Raw genomic sequence first — 20,469 nt, forward strand, 5'->3', positions numbered from 1 at the left:
CAGCAGTCTCGTTTGCTTTTGTGAGGACTTTCAAACACTGGTGTCACAACCTAATCTCTTTGTATCCTCATCATTAATTTCACACTGAAAATAGAGACCATTAGCTACTCTCCTTGGGTGTACCGTAGAATAGGAATGGCGAAAACCCGTATATCGGAAGGTGGACTTCATGGTCCACTAACTAGCAGTATTCATTCATTGTTCGTGACGAAAAATATAGGCGCAGTATTGCCGGAATGGTAAACACGTAAAGCGCAGTCTTCGGAATACGGAAAGCCCTCGTACGTCAATGGAAGGGCGACTGATTAGTACTGGGGACAAGAGCCGCGCAGATCTTACTGACTGTTTCCGGCGTTTTTCCAATATCTTTAAAATTTTATACGAAGTAAGTTCCTTGAACGTTGCCACAGTCGGTAGTTTTCCCTGACCTTGTACAATCCAAGCTAGCTCCACGACTCTCATGACCTCGGCAGCGTTTGCACTTACTTTTCTTCAAAACAGTGAAGTTCAGCTCTGTTCTTAGACACTATATTTCACAGAGATAACCCGCGCATAGAGGGCAATATTCGGGCATGGCATTTCGCCTTTCACGTCAGACGTAGAGTAGTTCGTCTCTGTAGTACGGAGGTGCAGTAAAAGGACCAGATATTAACCAACTGCTGGCCGCAGCAGTTGCAGAACATCCAGACAATGTCACATACTGTGTACAGTCGCGTATTTAGTTTACTTTGTGTACTAGGCAAACTGCAACATGGCTCTGAGCACTATGGGACTTAACATCTGTCGTCATCAGTCCCCTAGAACTTAGAACTACTTAAACCTAACTAACCTAAGGACATCACACACATCCATGCCCGAGGCAGGATTCGAACCTGCGACCGTAGCAGTCGCGCGGTTCCGGACTGAGCGCCTAGAGGCAAACGGCACTGAAGTCTTTTATGAAAGTATTGTACTGTTCATCTATCTAAAGACGATAATCACCTAGTTCTTTTTCTCCGACGATCGTACGTAATTAGTAAACATTACCACAACAATGAAAAATATGAAAAACACGCGTAAACAAGTTTTGGTATTAGCCATACGTGGGGCCACCGTTACCTTACGTAAGCGAAATCAGTAATTGGACGTCGACAGGCCATTTTGCATCAACAACCCCCCCCCCCCCCTTTACCCCCTCCGGCCTCGCTCCATCCGTGGTAACAACATCAGCGGAAACAGGAGCAAACGAATGTTTATTATGCATGACGATGGTGGTCATTGTTGCCAACTTAACATTAGTTAATCTGAGTAACACAATTTCGATACAAAGCCGGAGGGAAAAAAAGATGACTAACAGACCGATAACCACTACATGTGTGATGTCCTACTTAGCTTCATCATTCTAGATAACGTTTGGTCTAGAAGAAAAAAAATTAATCAAGCAAACATTGTTTAACTACCATGATTACTTTTATTATAGCTTTGTTAACAAAGAAGATATGAGCAACGTCTTTTTTAAATAGTGCCCTTCATTTTATGTTCTGTAACTCACTTCTTCTCCTCAAGACCTGTTCAAAAACGTATCACGTAAACATATGGTTATTAAAATCGTGACACAAAACTGACTTTGGCTCTTCTGTATTAGCGCACAGCGCAGATATCCCGATCTAAGCAACCCGTGCCCCAGCTGGAGTTGACAGTAAACAGGTGGAAACACAAGGAAAACGCACGCCGGTCGCTCAGTCAACTGTTTCCAGCTGAAGATTTGTGTGAGTACGATGTACACCAACGAAGGGACTCAGCATATCGTTTATAACATGTTACTGTACTGTACTACATGAATCCGTATTGTAAATAAGATAACATTATCGCAATCATTGTTCTGTTAAATTACATTCTCCATAGATGAGCAGCATTTCTACCCTCTCTTGAACTGAGAGACGGGTGTCAGTTTTCCTTGATTTCGACATGTTTACTGTGAAATCCAGCAAACATGGGTACCTGCAATGTAACAGGCGAGTCAGAGTCACCTAATTGTTACGTTTTTAATAAAAAATGTTTCCAAAACGGTAGACTGTGACACGTTTAGGATCGACTTTGAGGAGAAAAAGTATATTACAGAATAATAAGTAAAGGGTGATATTTAAAAAAGATGTTCTACTCTTCACATTTTCGTAACGAACTAATTTACAAGAGAGGCAGTAATGCTGGTTAATGCCCACTGGCAGCTAAACAACATACTCTTGATACTTTTTGTTATTTTGCTTCTGGACAAAATGTTCTTCGCGGTGATCAACACAAAAGCGACCCGTGTCAGAAAACCTTGAGGCTGACCTCGGAAACTGTAGTCTCTCAAGAAACTTCAGTTACAGTCTATTGCTGAAATACTCGTTGTACTGACGCCACACGTCTTCCAATCAGCCACTCAACGCTGTCAGTACTAAGTCAACCTTCCTAGTAACTACACAGGCTATCTAAGTTCCGCCGAACTGAAAAGTTATACCAAAACGTACTCATCCAATCCAAACGTACCTATCACAAGACAAAGTTCTACAATATGGATACAGACCATTACTTAAGAATTGTGGTTGCCTGTCTAGACAGGGAAATACATGGAAATGCATAGTGCAGTGAGAAATATGAACTTAAACAGCCGTCAAGGCCCTCTCACCTGCCACGTGGAAATGCACAGTGTAGTGAGAAGTACGAGCGTAAATAGCCGTCACAGGTTGTCTCACCTCGGCAGCTCCTCTGAAGCAATTGGTAGCGGAGGAACAGGTCGTCCTCTGATATAGTAAGGCGAGCTACTGGACAGCTACGGTGGGAGGAAGGGAGGGGGAAGGGGGGAAGGGAGCGGAGGAAGGGGAAGGGACTGATGTCTCGGCGAGGCCACGTCTGGCCTAGGAGACCCACATGACGCAACAGAGCGACGCGTGGAACCACAGCCAACTGTATCTCAACTTTCGTCTCTTAGTCACCCGCGATCAGCATGCCGATTTCTAGCAGCCTGGCCGCACCCACAGTGATAGCAGTAAGTTCAAATAATAATCCAGAATCGTAACGTAAATTTTATGTCACTTATTCACAGATGGCAGAATTGTATTTCACTGCGTCTAAAATGCAAAAAGTGTTACACTAGTATCGGAATAAACTGTACGCACTTTTCGTCAGTGAGAGATAAAGGGAATGCTTTTTTATTCCAGTCTCTGTTCACAATATGAATTCTTTAGACGATGACCGGTTTCAGTCCGTAATGACCATCCTCAGATCTTTTTTACACCATGTCCTAAAGTGATACGGTCAAAATGGCCTCGTCAAAAGTAAATATAATCAGCATAGCATCGTCACAGATCTAAAATGAGGTGTAGTATAGGCCACATCGTCCACACAGTGATTATTGCAATAACTGAGTTACAATACTACACCTTACTTTAGATCTGTGACGATGCTATGCTGATTATATTTACTTTTGACGAGGCCATTATGACCGTATCACTTTAGGACATGGTGTAAAAAAGATCTGAGGATGGTCATTACGGACTGAAACCGGTCATCGTCTAAAGAATTCATATTGTGATCAGAGACTGGAATAAAAAAGCATTTTACAGTATTGGATCACTGTTTGTACAAGCGATTATGTCGCGTTGGTGAGAGATACAGGGGTTGGACAAAATATGCAAACACTGCGAGAAATGGATGCTTAAACACAGATGCAGATTCTGGTTCAGTCAGTAGGTTGCGCTGCTGTGTTTGACCCCGAACGGCACCTGTTCGGTGTCCTCGGTACGGTACGTTGCAAGCGTCAGTCCTGGTCTGAACAGGAAGGGATCTGTGTGGTTGCGAGCGCGCTATGCCGGAGCGAAGTGAAGTCGAACGAGGGTGAATTCTGAGTGCTCGTGTGGTGGATGCTTCCGTAATCAAGGTAGCCGAAGTTTCTGGTGCTTCGAAAGGCATCATATCGATGATTTATACGGCATACAGCGAAAGGGGAGCAACATCATCCGCGAAGTCACAAAGCAAATGAAAGTGACAGACGATCATTGAAGAGCATTGTGACGATATGCTGTAGAGGTGATGATGATGATGTTTGGTTTGTGGGTACTCGACGGTGCACTCATCAGCGGCGTACACAGACCCAGTTTTTACACAGTCCAATCTAGCCACTGTCAGAAATGATGATGATGATGAAATGATGACAACATAAACACCCAGTCCGCAGGTAGAGAAGATCCCCAAGCCGGCCGGGAATCGAACCCGGGACCCCCTGATCCAGAGGCAGCCGCGCCAGTCACTTGACCACGAGCTGCGGGCGAGCTGTAGAACTGCATTCGCGTTCCCTCACACCACCAAAACAATGCGAAGGTAACTCTGCATACATCAAACTTAGTACCAACGCCGTAGAACCTGTACCATGTAGGAATGGAAGAAAGTGATTCAGTCGGATGTGTGTTGTTGCACACTATTTCCAAATTATGGCCGAGTTACGTCCCAGGAGTGAAACATGGCGGGTGTTCGGTGATGATTTGGGCAGCCACATCGTGGTATCGCATGGGCCCCACAGCTACTCTGTAAGGTCGTATTACTGGCCATTTTGGCTGAGCAGATCCAAGTTATGATTCAGTACCCGACGGCTGTGCTGTGTTCCAAAACGCCAGGGCGCCTATTCACACAGCTCCCACCGTCCAGGTCTTGTTTCGCGAACTCGAGGATGAATTCTTGCATCTTCCCTGCCCTCCACAGTTGACCGATCTCAATATTATTGAGCCCTTGTGGCGAGATCGCTATTCGCCTTCATCATCGCTAAGTGGATTTGCCACTATTTTGCAGGAAGAAAGGCATAAGATTCCGTCGAAACCCTGCAAGCGCTGTATTTGTCCATTCCGAGATGACTGAAGCTATTTTAAAAACCAGCGGTTTCCCAGGGCGTATTAGGGATGGTAATGTGTCGTGTTTTTCTTGTTTCCGTGTTTGTTTTAGGCCATAGTGGCTGTTAACTGACAGTGAGTGTTTCAGATACATGACAACGATCTTCAATACCTCTACCCGTCACAGAATTTTTTGATTACTTAAATTATTTAAAGAGGTAATATGTTTAAAGTTATAAATATAATCTTCAGGCTACAGTGTCAATTCAATAACAATTTAATAAAAGTATACATAGATAAGACAGTTGTTCTGTACAATCTCGGCGCTTGCTGTGGTCATTCTATGGAAAGAAACGATTAGCTATATGAGGAATATTCATTCCGTATATTGGTCGGTTATTCACATAAAGAATTTAAACAATCAGTCACTTTTTTAGTTCTAAATGGCTGCCTTTTGTGCTGTGTTCGGTTACCTCCATTGCTCTGTGACCTTTCTAAAATTTCTACTTAAAAAGCTTGAATAGCAGCATTAAAAATGTATCTTCCAGCATAATTGACACAGATACAGAGATAGGGACTATGGACTCGTATTCGGTAGAAACGGGCTTCGATCCCTGTCTAGTCATCCTAAAATAGGTTTTATTGTGTTTCCTTACAATCGTTTCAAAAACTGTTGTAATCCTGCCCATATACCATCATAGCTTCTAGCTTTATATTCCGTTTGTAATAACCTTGAAATCATTGAGAACTCTAAGCCGCATTTTACTTTTTCCACTTTATTAACAATCAGCTTTATACATAACGCCATTTAATACTTTAAGATTCAGGCAACACGTTTCGCTTCATGTCTGTAACCAAATTATCAGGACCGATCCAAAATAACTCACACGAAATAAAACGTCCGGGGAATATTATCACTTAACGCAATGGCCACGTATACATCCAAAGTGATGCGGTACATGCCTATTTGTGTCAGGTTGAGATCTCGAACTTGTATTTCATATTTTCCATAAGCTGTCGCCTCAACTATTAAGCTAGTCGAGCAATCTCCTACGAGTGACTAAAATTCTCAGTGCACTCAGTGCGTCTCTCCTGATTTCCGACTGACCTACAGGATCAGCTATATTGCAAAGAACGTAGGCGGGCGGACTGTCTGCCAGGTCACGAATAGTGTCAACACAAATATAACGATTCTATTAACCTCGCCACTTATCGCAGCGTCTGCCTTAAAATACACCTGAATTATTATTTCGCAGTCATGTGTGTACATCATCTCCGGTTCTTACATGGCAGACAGTCGATGCGCCAACGTTGCTTGCAGTACTGCTCAAAACTTATACGCGTAATGGTTCGACAATAGGAGATGTCCATCAAGAGACAGCGCGAATTTAGGTCTGAGAGGTGTGACTGTATGGTATAGTCTCAATGTCAAGAACTAAGAACAAATTAACATGACACTACACTCACTCAATTTCTCTTTACCTGAATAACATTAAATAATTTTCTGGGTGCCGTTTGGTATCACTAGTACCTCAGTATAGCGAAATCCAATGGTCGGATTTTACTCTTGTTTTTCCAGTGGCTTACCAAGTTCTTAGTTATCACGCTAGTTCTTTAATAGCGCTACACCCTTACACATACTCGAGGCTATTATGGAACGTTTAAATTTATTGATTTTTTGTTTATGATTCTAAGTGAGGCGTATACTATCTTAAAATAATCAGTTTAATTAAATATACTATTTTAAAACTGTAGTAAAAGAAAACCTGAATTATACTGCAAAGGTATAACAGGACATTAATTACTCCGTATCAAGAACGAATCTGTTTACAGTCATAAAACGAATAATCGTAGCTCGGAGTGACGTAGAATGAATCGCCTGGCCGTTTCCCTACCAAATTACCTACATCCTACGCTGTTTCAAAAGTGTGCAGTGTAATAGTAAGGGCTGTATTGACTTGATCAAACAACCCATCTGTACTATTATGAATCTTCACACCGCAAGACATGCTGCAGCAAACACTACGCCTCCACCTCTGTTACCTTGCTGACAGAACCCTGGAAGTGAAAATATTTTTTTCCTCCGTGATTAGAAGTAGTACCACGGACGTGGTGCATTCCGCGTGAGTTGACCACGGTATATTCATAAATACGTGACGTAGACCTAGAAGAATGGTGTCACAACATGCTTTTTATCCGATAAAGGAGCCGTTGGAAAAATTAAACGAAAAAAGAAATTTCTGGCTGCTGTGGTCGAGCGGTTCTAGGTGCTTCAGTCCGGAATCGCGCTGCTGCTACGGTCGCAGGTTCGTATCCTGCCTCGGGCATGGATGTGTGTGATGTCCTTAGGTTAGTTAGTTTTAAGTAGTTCTAAGTCTAGGGGACTGGTGACCTCAGATGTTAAGTCCCATAGTGCTCAGAGCCATTTGAACCATTTTTTGAAAAAAAATTATAACTGATAGCGTGACAAATTGACTAAGCACAAACAGTAGACGAGAACGTAAACAGAATGTCAGCTGTGTAAACCAAAAGGATCTTTGCAAGTACCGTTCAACAAAACGCGTACCACCTGCGTCTTTCAAAAAAGTAGACATAATGGACGGTGTGGATGTGATGAACGTAAGACTGTCAAAACAATACGCCGCCTTTGATAAAATGACAGCTTCCAAAACAGCGAAAAGAAGAAATTGTTTGTCTCAGTTGAACGAGCTCTATCGTGCCGAATGCGTCACCCTTCGAAATTCTGACACGATAACCCCCGCCTACGAACCTCAAGAATAACAACTGAAAACACAGCACGCCCTCCAGAATGGTTTCAAATATACACTGGGTAACAGATTTAAAGGACCACTCTTTCGAAACCCCGTATTCGCCCCCGTTGCGACCAGCAAATTTGAAATTTCTCTCGACGGTGCCTACGCCCTTCCTTTGGAATGTGCCAGATGATGAAAAGACCCTTACACCCTCTCTTACCAACATTTAATCCCTTACTTTGACCCCTCTGCGATGGAGGTCAGAACCGCGACGCCCAGCGTTGATCCCCACATATTTCGCGGTCTAAAACGACAGTTGGCAGTGCGGTGAGCAAAAGGAAGGCTTTATTGACAACCCTTGACACTACAACCCATTAAATGTGATCGCATGTGCTCAGAGAAGAACTGAACGACAGACGCCGTATGCAGTTTGAAAGGTTGCCAAGAATGTCGCCTGTTGCTAATCGCAGTGCAAACTGTAGTTTTCGAAACATGTGGAAATCAACGCTCCGGGTGGAGTGGGGGGGGGGGGGGGGGGGTTCATCCACGCCCTTTGTACCTCGTCCTCAGGTCTTTTCGTGCCGCTTTTGAACGGCAGTGTCTCTGGCGTGTTTTCGTCGGCCACTCATAAGAAAACCGCGAGGTTTCAATGCTTGCCGCCGTGGCACTGATCCCCATCGCAGATGTGTCAAAAGAAAGGGTCAAATGTAAGAGAGAGGCTGGGGCAACTTTCCCTTTCGTTACACGCTCATGGCGGCGTTGGGCGGAATTGTGGTGAAATTTGGTACCGATGTAACTTATCAGCACACCATAAACGTCGCTTGAACCCATGAGCTGTGGACTTTATTTTCATGCGCCGACACCGCGCTGTTTGAAGCTTGTTCGAAACCGAGGCCGATGTCGCAGGGGGCCGGGCTTCTGCATTGTCACAGAGGAAGGCCGCAAGCGGCTTGGAGCCAAATTTTAAACTTAGGCGTCGAAATGGGAGTCAGTTATGGGTTTCGAATAAATGATTCTTCAGTTCTGTAGTGCAGTGTACTTAACTTCCGTTATCACTCGCTGCTTCCAAGAGCAACGTACTCGTCTTGTTATTCGCGTGCAAACAGTAGAATCTAGCCTAGAGGATAGTGAGAGCGCTGTTTACACTACAGCAGACAAAGCCATTATCTCTCATTAGGCTGGCAGTGTTCGGTACGTCCGCCAGGAACTTGGGGATTGCTTAAGCCATTAGTCATAGCCGCAGGGTAATTCAGAAATTGTATGAATGTCACAAACTTTCTGGCACTCTGCGAACGAGATGAGGCGTTGGTTAGCAAACGTGATACGTATGTAAGAAAAGGGTTTTTAAACTATCGTCCGCCCATCCTGGCCTAAGTTTTTATTGGTTTCTTTAAATCCATCGGAGGGAATGCAAGGATAATTCCCTCGGAACAAAGAAAGAAAGAATGTAAAGTGCAGAAAACTGCTGCATTTATCGATAAAAAATTCGGACTTTTTCAAACATTTTAAATATCCCGCTGCAGAGTTAACTTCCTAGGCAAAATGTCATATTTGCTCCACTGACGTCGCTCTTGCATTCTTGCAATTAACTTGCAGGTTCCAGAATGAGATTTTCACTGCAGCGGAGTGTGCGCTGATATGAAACTTCCTGGCAAATTAAAACTGTGTGCCGAGCTCGAATCTCGGTCCGGCACACAGTTTTAATCTGCCAGGAAGTTTCAACTTACAGGTTCATTTGCATATTTAATCATCATGTCCGCCATGCGTCGATTTAATGCGTTGTGTCGGTATCGCGCGCAGCAGGACCCTAGCCTTTTATTCAGGAGGAACAGAGTTCAAATTCCCGTCAGACCAGCCTGATTCAGTTCCTTCATGCACTCTTTTAATTAGTTCTGTCTCTGACTAAAGCCCGGTCGGATAGCTGCACGCGCTAACACGCAACTTTCGGGGTTTAACGACGAGGACCGGTGTGTCGACCAGAGTGGATGTGGTTTCCCACATCCCACTAGGCGAATACCGGGCTGATCCCGAAGTCTCGCCTCACTTACACGATTGCAAGTATATTTCTCTCTTGAGAAAAAGCAGTTTATAAATCAAAAATGATTTCACTTTTCTTTCGCGCTTCAAGCGTTAGGCACTTGCCTGTTGTGACTGTCATCTTTTACGCTGTCTTCTTTCTTCTCCCTTTACGTTTGTTTCCGTGGATTTGATTTGGTAATCTATAGATGTTCACTCTATTGTAAACACTCATATATTTTTTCTACTGTATCATATTACCGCTCCTGGAAATCTCATTTCTGTTGCCTACGTCTATTCTCATATTGTTCATATGTGAGTCATTATTCCCTATACTAAAAGTTTAGCTAGTTTCTGCTTTGTATCTCTATTATATTCACATGTCACATCCTTGGTAGTTAACTTGTTCTAGTATTTCATTATCAACGACAGTTTTTGATCTTTTTGGCCTTTTCCCTTAAAAGCCACAGTTTTTTGTTTTCCTGATGATATCTTTTCGTTATATACAGGGTGTAACAAAAATGTACAGCAAAAATTGAGGACGCATTCCTCATACTAAGAAGAAGAAATTATGTTACATGAACAAGAGTCTGGAAAGGCTTTGTTTCCATGTTACAACTCGTTTTCCCCAACCCATTAAACGCACAAACAGAAGGCACCAGCGTACTAAATGCAACGGCCGCTCAGAGGAGGTGTTCAGTATGCCCTCCATGGACATTTGGTACACGCATCAACACGTCGTCGTACTGAATCTCTTCGGACGCACGGATGCACCCTGCAGTATTTCGTGTAATTTCGCAGCCTTCCGCAAAACAGTCACGGACACTCTGAACATCTTGTACGGCGGTTCGATACGCAAGTTCTTTCAAATGCCCCTACAAATAACACTGCAGTGGGCGGATGCCAGGCAATTAGTCCTAAAATGAGGGGGTGCTCCGTCGTGCGTGAATCACATGTTTTCTCGCACAGCTCAAAGGCACATCTGCTAACAAATCAGGTAGAACAGTCTCCACGTAATTATGGTAACTTTGTCCGTTGAGCCTGGATGGAAGAAAGTGAGGCACTACCAAATAGTCACCAACAATGTCGGCCCAGACATTGACACGAAATCTTTGTTGATGAATTGCTTCAACAGGCGTACGAGGATTGACGTCCGACCGTACACGCCGATTGTGAAAATTTACAATCTGTTCTCTTTGAAACTCGTTGGAGAAAATGAGTTGTAATAAGGAAACAAAGCGTTTCCAGACCCATACTCATATAACACAATTTCTTCGTGTGCGAGTGAGGAATGTCGCCTGCAATTTTTGCCGTAATTTCTTTTGAATCTTGTTTATTACGCCCAACATGTTGATTCTTTTTTATAGCTCATGTTTTTAAGATTCAGTTTATTTTAAAAACTATTTGTATTTGTCCCCGGTATCGTCAAGGGATCGAACATCTTTATGGTTGCAAAATTGGTTTCTTCGGATAACCGCCCTCCTTCTCTATAGAAACAAGGTTAAATACCGTGTGGAGTGAGGTACGGTTTCATTTATAGCATTCTATTAACGAATCTCAAATTGTGACTGATTATTAATAGCCAATTTCATATAGGGGTGTAAGGGGTGTAAGGTACAGTGAAGCGACTCTAACAGCCTCTCCTGTACAAATGTCAACCTCACCTACCCGAGTTGCAGCTAAGGATTGCTGCACGGTACACCCTGTTATTGCTAACGAGGCTCTGACGACCGAGTGTTTCCCGGGATAAGGAAACGCCCCCTATCAAGTGCCAACGGTCTCAAAGAGAGCGGATGAGCGGATAGAGGCAGGGCACTCTCTTGTCCTTGGAGTGAGAAATTGCTCCTAAAGGCGGAAGAACTTCACAGTCAACGGCATAGGATGGAGAAGGCAACGGGAAACCACTCCATTAAAGATCACTCAAGATATCCCAAGAATCAGTAGCGCACCATGCCAGAATCTTCTGTTAAACATAAATCCGGAGTAATAGTCCCCCAATCGGATCTCCGGGTGGGGACAATGGAAGGTCAGGCAAAGTTGAAGAATACACTAAAAATAGCAACATGGAATGTAAGAACACTCCTCCAATGCGGGAAATTAGAGAACCTCAAACTAGAGATGGACAGAATGGGAACAGACATAATAGGAATATCTGAGATGCGATGGCCTGAACCAGGAGACTTCAGATCAGGAAATTATCGTATCATTCATACAGGTACTAACCAAGGAACAACTGGAATCGGTGGAGTTGGAATAATTCTAAAAGGAAAACTCGGGAATCTAGTCACAGGATATGTGCAATTTAACTCTAGGATAATACTAGTCAAAATTGGAACCAAACCAAAGAACACGGTAATAGTACAAGTCTATATGCCGACATCGGCAGAAGAAGACGATGTAATAGAAACAGTGTATGAAGACATCAACAAAGTTATAAATTATGTTAAAGGTGAAGAGAACTTAATTATAATGGGAGATTGGAATGCTAGTGTTGGAGAAGAGAAAGTTGACGGAATTGTAGGGAAATATGGTCTAGGAGATAGAAACGAAAGAGGAAGCCGGCTAATTGAATTTTGTGCCAAAAACAAGTTGGTCATAGCGAACTCCCTTTTCAACCACCATAAAAGAAGAAGGTACACGTGGAAAGCCCCAGGAGATACTAGAAGACACCAAATCGACTATATATTAGTAAAATCGCGTTTTAAAAACCAAATCAAGGATTGCAGAAGCTACCCGTCTGCGGATATTAATAGTGATCACAACCTTGTAATGATGAAATGCTTACTCAAACTCAAGCGATTAGAGAGAAAAACGAACAAAGTATGGAACAGAGATAACCTAAAGTCTGAAGAACTAGTGATCCCTTATGCACGGAAAACTGATGAGATGGCATCAAACATTATTCCCGGGAGTACTAACGAGGAGTGGAAACAAATCAAAGAAGGCATACATAAAGCAGCAGAAGAATTTATTGGGAAAGCCAAACCTGTAAACAGGAAAGAGTGGATAACACCTGAAATAATTTGTCTAATGGAAGAAAGAAGACTATACAAAAATGCCTCTGACGAGCAAAGCGAAAACAAATATAGAAAGCTAAGAAACCAAATAAACAGAGAATCTAGGAAAGCAAAAGAAAATTACCTCAACAGCATTTGTAAAGAGGTGGAGGAAAACATGGTTAAAGGAAAAACTGACTTGGCCTACAGAACAATAAAACAAAACTTTGCTAAACGGAAAGTAAAATCTTCAGGAACTATAAAGAACAAAGAGGGCAAGGTACTATTTGGATATGACACGCTGAAGAGATGGCAGGAATACATTGAAGAGCTATATCAAGGAGACCCTCTAACAGATAATATGATAGAATTAAGCGAAGAAGTAGAGAAAGAAGAACTAGGGGACACAATTCTGAAAGATGAATTTGAAAAAGCACTAAAAGAACTACCAGATAAGAAAGCGGCAGGTGTTGATGATATACCTTCTGAACTAATTAAGAAATCAGGAGACAAAATGAAAGCTACATTACTGCAACTCATACAGAAAATATACAAAACAGGTGAAGTTCCTGAAGACTATCAGAAATGCATCATATTCCCCATACCTAAGAAAGCATCTACTATGGACTGTGAAAACCATCGAACACTCAGTCTTCTTTCACACGCATCAAAAATTCTAATAAGAATAATTTTGAAAAGAGTTGAAAACCAATTGAATAGCACTCTAAGTGAAGACCAATTCGGTTTTAGAAGCGGTGTAGGGACGAGGGAAGCAATCTTATCTTTAAGACTAATAATTGAGAAACAAATTTCCAAAAACAAACAAGTATTTATAGCCTTCGTAGACCTCGAAAAGGCATTTGACAATGTTGTATGGCCAGAAATGTTTAGAATTCTGAAGAAGGCTGGTCTGAAATATAATGATAGAAGGATAATCTTTAAAATATACCAAAATGAAACAGCCTTAGTTAAGAAGGAAAACAAAGAAGAAACAGCAAGAATAAGGAAAGGAGTGAGACAGGGATGCCCACTATCTCCAGTAATTTTCAACGCATATATCCAAGAAGCAATAGACAAAATAAGAGAGAATATTGAAGTAGGAATAAAACTTAACGGAATGAAAATAGATATGTTGCGATATGCAGATGATATCGCCATAATTACAGAAAGGAAAGAAGATTTAGAAGCCGCACTCAATGAAATGGAAAACACCTTAAAAGAACAGTATGGAATGAAAATAAATAAGAAAAAGACTAAAGTGATGGTGAGTGGCGCCCTGAACTACAATGAACCCATACGAATAACAATAAAGGGAGAGAAACTAGGGCAGGTTACAGAATTTAACTACTTGGGTAGCAAAATAACAGCAGATGGAAGGAGCAAAAGTGACATTAAAAACAGAATACAACTTGCCAAAATAGCATTCAATGGAAAAAGAAACTTACTGACGAGTAGAAATGTTAGTTTAGACGTAAGAAAGAGAGTCATGAAAACCTATGTGTGGAGTACAGCCCTTTACGGATGTGAAACTTGGACTAGTGGAAAAGAAGAAAAGAGAAGATTAGAGGCATTCGAAATGTGGTGCTACCGGAGAATGGAAAAAATCAGCTGGCGAGACAAGGCTACAAACGAAGATGTCCTCAGAAGAGTGAAAGAAAACAGATCTCTTTGGCGAAATATACAGAAAAGAAGAATAACCTTCATAGGTCACATTTTACGGCATAACAATTTCATTAAGAGAATATTAGAAGGAATCATTGAAGGAAGAACTCGCCGAGGACGACCTAGATTAAGCTACATTCAACAAGTAATAAATGACATCGGGTGCCAGACCTATGCAGATATGAAGAAGAAAGTTGACAAAAGAACGGAATGGCGTGCTGCTGCCAACCAACCTGTGGGTTGACAACCGAAGAAGAATTTCATATAGGAGAGAAGTATAATTAGCCTACGATTTTTACGCATAATTCCTTAAGCAGTAGCGCCCAGAACTAATATCCCCAAAGACATTAATAAACACAAATATAGAGTAACGTTTTCATTTTGTACCACTTTCAGTAATCACAAGCATAACAAAAACTGCTGAACTGGTTTCCCGTTTAAATTTTTATCAACACAGAAATTTAGGAGAATGTAACGTTACAATGAAACTGCCTGTTCTTTTGTATGTTTCCTTTTTCTCTGTAGAACGTGCTTATTAGTCATCCACAGTACAGACGCAAACGTATGACGCTGGTGGAGTGGTCTGCGTGGCGAAAGTTGTGCAAGACCATTCAGAAACGACTGTCACATGTCGCGAGGGCAGTTCCGGGCAGACAGCTAATGGCTCTCTGTCGGCATTTTCCTACCGATTTACTGCTGTCGTCGTTGGCATCTGTTTAGCATGCGAGACAGATTACCTGCTGCTCATGTGATACTGGTCGAGAATTAGTAATGTAATATCAGCAGAATGTACTCTCCAACACTCGTCTCACCTGCTTGACCCTGTGAGAAAACGACAAATGCGGAAGGGTAGTAACACATTTAACAGTATTTTGTCCTGCGTACAATACAATGAGGTGACAAAAGTCATGGGATTCCTCGTAATATCATGTCGGACCACCTTTTACCAAGTGTAAAGCAGCGGCTCGAGTATTATGGTCACAACAAGTCTTTCGCAGTTCTCTATAGAAATGTCGAGCCATGCTGCCCCTATAGCAGTCCCGAACTGCGAAAAGTGTCGCCAGTGTAGGATTTGTGCGTGAACTGACCTTTCGATTATGTCCCGTGAATGTTCGATGGGATTCATGTCGGGCGATCTGTGTGGCCAAACCGTTCACTGGAATTGTCTAGACTGTTCTTCAAACCAATCACGAACAATTGTGGTCCGATGACATGGCGCAATGTCATCTGTAGAAAGTCCATTGTTGTTGGATATACAGGTAGGCGAACGTAACGATTTTCAGTCGATGATCGGTTCAGGTGGACCAGAGGACCCAGTCCATTCCATGTAAAAACAGCGGACACCGCTACGGAGCCACCACCAGCTTTCACAGTGCCTTGTTGACAACTTGGATCCGTGGCTTTGTGGAGTCAGTGTCACTATGGATCTCGTAACATTGATTTCCCTAACGAGTTCCGAAATCGAATGTCCTATGTGTCTTGCTTCAACTATCATTCAATCTTCAGAGTCGCTTAACTCACCTTTCCACCTGAATCAGCTGAGTACGAATAACATCTCCGACAACGCACTGCCCCTTATACCGTGTGTAGACGATACTACCGCCATCTGTATGTGTGCACATGACTATCCCATGACTTTTGTCAACTCAGTGTAGAGGAACAGTTCGGAGGTTTGTATCAGCGTTACAGCGCATCCTGTCATAGAGCAGCATCTGTGGGACAGTGGTTTGTGGACAGTAATACTGCCGAAATGGACTGGCTTGAACTGAGTCCCGAGCTGAATCCAGTGGGACGCCTTTGCTATGAGTCACACAGAAGGTTAACTTGGCACCAGGTGCCAGCGTCCACAAGCACTACCTTCTCTAGTTTCGGCTCTTTCGAAAGAATGAACGGGCAGTCGTTCACAGAGATTGAGACACATGATCAATAGTGTGCTCGGCAGGTTCCAAGCAGCCGTAAAGCCTAAGGGTGGTTCGTCACATACCATATTAACGTCCACTAAAACTGAAACGTGTCCTAATACTTTTGATCACATAGTGCATATTCAACGCCGTCTGTAGCCCATTCAACATGTCATAATATTTGACTGCCACTGCAACTGTTTATTTATTGGTAGAATTGTTCGGTTATCTACATCTAGAAGTCGAAATCCGTCGTTTCCTAGGTCTTGGGCCCATCTAATCTAATGTCAACATTGTTCTTTGTACGTATGTAAAGGACAAAATATGTGACTCGTATTTCGTAACAACACAATGAATGTCCAATTATGGACGCATTAATCACATCAGGAACTGCATGATATCGAGTGTTCCCAGTGTGTCATGCGTAAGGTAAACAACAACAATGAATCACTTGGAAAGGGTATTCATGCGCTTCGATCTGTAAGATCACTGACAGAGATCACTCAAGAAACGATAGCATATCTGGCAAATATTTTCTTTGGGAAATGACTAACTATCCTTATCTAAAATAGATGTACTCTCAAGATAGAGTGGTGCAATCTTATAGTGACTCACAGATGGTTATCTGCATGCAGAGATTTTATTGTTAAGGTGAAAGTAATTACACAAGATTTTCAACTTGGAAGACAAAAGAAGTGGGCGACTCGTCAGTACGAGTTTTTTGTTACCTTCTTGAAACTGGAAACTGGATCTGGGCAAGGAACAAAGACAGCACCTTAAATATTTTGAAGAGTCTTATATTTCACTGTTATTAGAAGCGTCGAATTTAGATGGTTAGACTGAGACGCCTTGGAAAATATACCAGGAATAGAAATCTAGCATACTTTATTCATTACGCGTAGTTCTGTTTTTAATACGCTTCGGCCTAAGCCATACTGATAAATCTGTGGGATGACAAAACCTAACAAATATTTTAGATTGTTGTTCAATTTAGACGCAATCTGCATACCTTGATTTGAAATATCTCATACAAGGTGTGACAATTTTTCGTGTTCGTACAATGCTTCATAAATCTTACAAATGTTAAACGCTTTGTAATTCAGTTATTTCCTGGTTTTCCGAGAGGAAAACTACCATGGGGCTTCAGTTAGCACTAGCGAATGACTGCGATAATATATGGCCCCTACATACACATGGTATTTCTGCACAGAGGTTACAGACTTTCAGGAGGAACAGAGCAAACCAAGACGATGGAAAATCGCATAGCAATGGATGGTCGGAAACGCTTTCCTGCCGCAGCAGTGACGAAAAAAAAAAAACGAGCACGAAATGAAGTAGGAAAATGGAGTGAACAAAATATTTTTACTATACACGGATGGAAAAAAAATCGCAACCCCAAGAAGGAGTCTGCGACATAAACAATAGCTGGTACTCGTGTTTGTAAATGTGAAAGATGGTTGTTTAGATTTTGAACCACTTGCGTAACAATGGCGCTAGTTACGCCACTGTGAAGATGAAAGTCAGGTTTGCTTTAAATACACGCTGTAATGGCCGTGAGCGTTAGTTCCCTTTGAGATTCGAGTTGGTAAGTTGATGTTAGTGAAGATTGCCTTTAAAACGACAAAGACACCATAATCAACAACTCATCGAGTGTGAACGAGGTCGTGTAACAGAGCTACGAGAAGCTAGATGTTCCGCGATACGGCAGAAAGACTTGACTGGATTGTATCCATTGTAGACGACTGCTGGCAGCGATGCTAACAGGACCGTACCGTCACGAGAAGAGCGGGCTCCGGACAGCCACGTAGCACTACCGTGAGGGAAGAGCACCGTGAGGGAAGAGCACCGTGAGGGAAGAGCACCGTGAGGGAAGAGCACCGTGAGGGAAGAGCACCGTGAGGGAAGAGCACCGTGAGGGAAGAGCACCGTGAGTGAAGAGCACCGTGAGGGAAGAGCACCGTGAGGGAAGAGAACCGTGAGGGAAGAGCACCGTGAGGGAAGAGCACCATGAGGGAAGAGCACCGAGAGGGAAGAGCACCGTGAGGGAAGAGCACCGAGAGGGAAGAGCACTGAGAGGAAAGAGCACCGTGAGGGAAGAGCACCGTGAGGGAAGAGCACCGAGAGGGAAGAGCACCGTGAGGGAAGAGCACCGTGAGGGAAGAGCACCGTGAGGGAAGAGCACCGTGAGGGAAGAGCACCGTGAGGGAAGAGCACCGTGAGGGAAGAGCACCGTGAGGGAAGAGCACCGTGAGGGAAGAGCACCGAGAGGGAAGGGCACCGTGAGGGAAGAGCACCGTGAGGGAAGAGCACCGAGAGGAAAGAGCACCGTGAGGGAAGAGCACCGTGAGGGAAGAGCACCGTGAGGGAAGAGCACCGTGAGGCAAGAGCACCGTGAGGGAAGAGCACCGTGAGGGAAGAGCACCGTGAGGGAAGAGCACCGTGAGGGAAGAGCACCGTGAGGGAAGAGCACCGTGAGGGAAGAGCACCGTGAGGGAAGAGCACCGTGAGGGAAGAGCACCGTGAGGGAAGAGCACCGAGAGGGAAGAGCACCAAGAGGGAAGAGCACCATGAAGGAAGAGCACCGTGAGGGAAGAGCACCGAGAGGGAAGAGCACCGTGCTGGGCGTGTGGCTCTGGCACCTCGTACTGCATCTGCAGCAGCAGTCTGAGCGAACCGTTGCAAAGCTTTTACTTCAAGGACAGCTCCAACCCAGACGCCCTGCAGCATGCATTCCGCTGATCCCAAACCACCGCCATCTGCGGTGTCAAGCGACAGGTCGTTGGAGGGCAGGGTGGAGGTTTGTTATGTTCTGTAACAAAAGCTGGATTGTTGTCAGTGATGGTGCTACATTGGTTAGGAGGAGGCCACTTGAGGGCCTGCAGACAACCCGTCTGAGTGCTGGACACACTGGATCTACACCTGGAGTTAAGGTCTGTGGTGCGATTTCGTTTGACAACAAGAGCTCTCTCATGGTTATCTCACGCACAATGAATGCCAATTTGTACGCCTGGTGATTCGACATGAACAGCATTCCAGGGCGTGTTTTCCAGCAGGATAGCGCTCGCCCACATACCGCTGCTACAACCCAACGTTGCAGAGTGTCGGCATATTGAGGCGGCCTCCCTGATGGCCACATCAGTCTCCAATCTCAATCGAGCATCACTGTGCGCCAGCTCCAGCGTTATCCACAAACAGCACCGACCGTCGCTGTACTGACCGATTAGGGGCAACGGGCATGGATCTCCATCCCACAAACTGGCATCCGGCACCTGTTCAAGGTAACGGATGCACTTCTGCATGCTTGCATTCAACGTGCTGGCGATTACACCGGTTGTCAATGGACCAGGATTTCGCATTTATCAAGGTTTATCTCGTGTGTGAATTAATCTGTCATTTCAGCGTATTACCTAGAGCAATGTCATCCCGAAGTTTCATTGCTCCATGCTAATTATTTTTGGTGCTGCGGCTTTTTCCGTCATTGTAGTACAGTAGAGCCTAAGGCCTTGCCGCTGTGGTTACGCCAGTTCACGTCAGGTCACCGAAATTAACGGTCGTCGTCTAGCTTTTGGATGGCTGACCGTCAGGGTCTGCAGAGCGCTGATGGCAAGCAGGGCGCACTCAGCCCCTGCGAGCTACTTGCTTGAGAAGTAGCGGCTCACGAAAACTGACAGCGGCCGGCAGAGAGCTGTGCTGACCACATCCAGTGACAGCTATCGGCTCTGGGTGACACGCCGGTGGGTCGGCACCGTTGAGACTTTCGAGACCAGTTTTGACGGACAGAGAGAGAGAGAGAGAGAGAGAGAGAGAGAGAGAGAGAGAGTAGTACGGCAGTAACCAAGAAGTAAGAAAAAAATAGATAACGATCGTCATGAAAGAAGGTGTTCGAAATTACGAGCCCGGACGTAATACAGGTCTCACGTACAATTTCGAACAATTTCTTTCATGACTATCGTTGCCTATTTTTGGTCTTATTTCTTAGTTTCTGCTATATTGAACATAATAAACACGTTTTCTCACCGTGTACGTGCCCTTTCTTTCTTGTATTTTTTTTCGTATCTACCGCTCGAGGAAAGCGTTCCCGACCATACATTATTTGTGATTTTTCACCGTCTAGTCGTACTCTGTCACTCCTAAAGGTTTGTAACTGCTCTGATATTTGTGCAGATGATTTTTTAATTTGCTTCTCACTACATGCTTGTCATTTGGCCATACGGAATTTTTATGACTTTACAGGCCGATATGGCTTTAAAATACAATGTACATGGTTGTAAATAAAGTGTGATTTGGACAGGATCTT

General features: G+C 43.6%; 2 protein-coding genes across 3 annotated transcripts in view; one reads left to right on the forward strand and one right to left on the reverse strand.

Annotated features, from left to right (window-relative positions):
* Positions 1-2,782, reverse strand: part of LOC124596000 (cytochrome P450 9e2-like) — a 44,154-nt gene extending 41,372 nt beyond the window's left edge. For both annotated transcript variants that reach the window (XM_047134946.1, XM_047134947.1), the window contains exon 1: positions 2,651-2,782. The gene's annotated coding sequence lies outside the window, so the exon portion shown is untranslated. The remainder of the gene's footprint in view (positions 1-2,650) is intronic.
* Positions 2,783-2,900: 118 nt separating this feature from the next.
* The window catches only part of LOC124596001 (cytochrome P450 9e2-like), a 308,825-nt gene continuing 291,256 nt past the window's right edge, over positions 2,901-20,469 (forward strand). Inside the window, exon 1 of the mRNA XM_047134950.1 lies at positions 2,901-3,010. The gene's annotated coding sequence lies outside the window, so the exon portion shown is untranslated. The remainder of the gene's footprint in view (positions 3,011-20,469) is intronic.

This window comes from Schistocerca americana, chromosome 2 (assembly GCF_021461395.2).
Source record: "Schistocerca americana isolate TAMUIC-IGC-003095 chromosome 2, iqSchAmer2.1, whole genome shotgun sequence".
Lineage (NCBI taxonomy): Eukaryota > Metazoa > Arthropoda > Insecta > Orthoptera > Acrididae > Schistocerca > Schistocerca americana.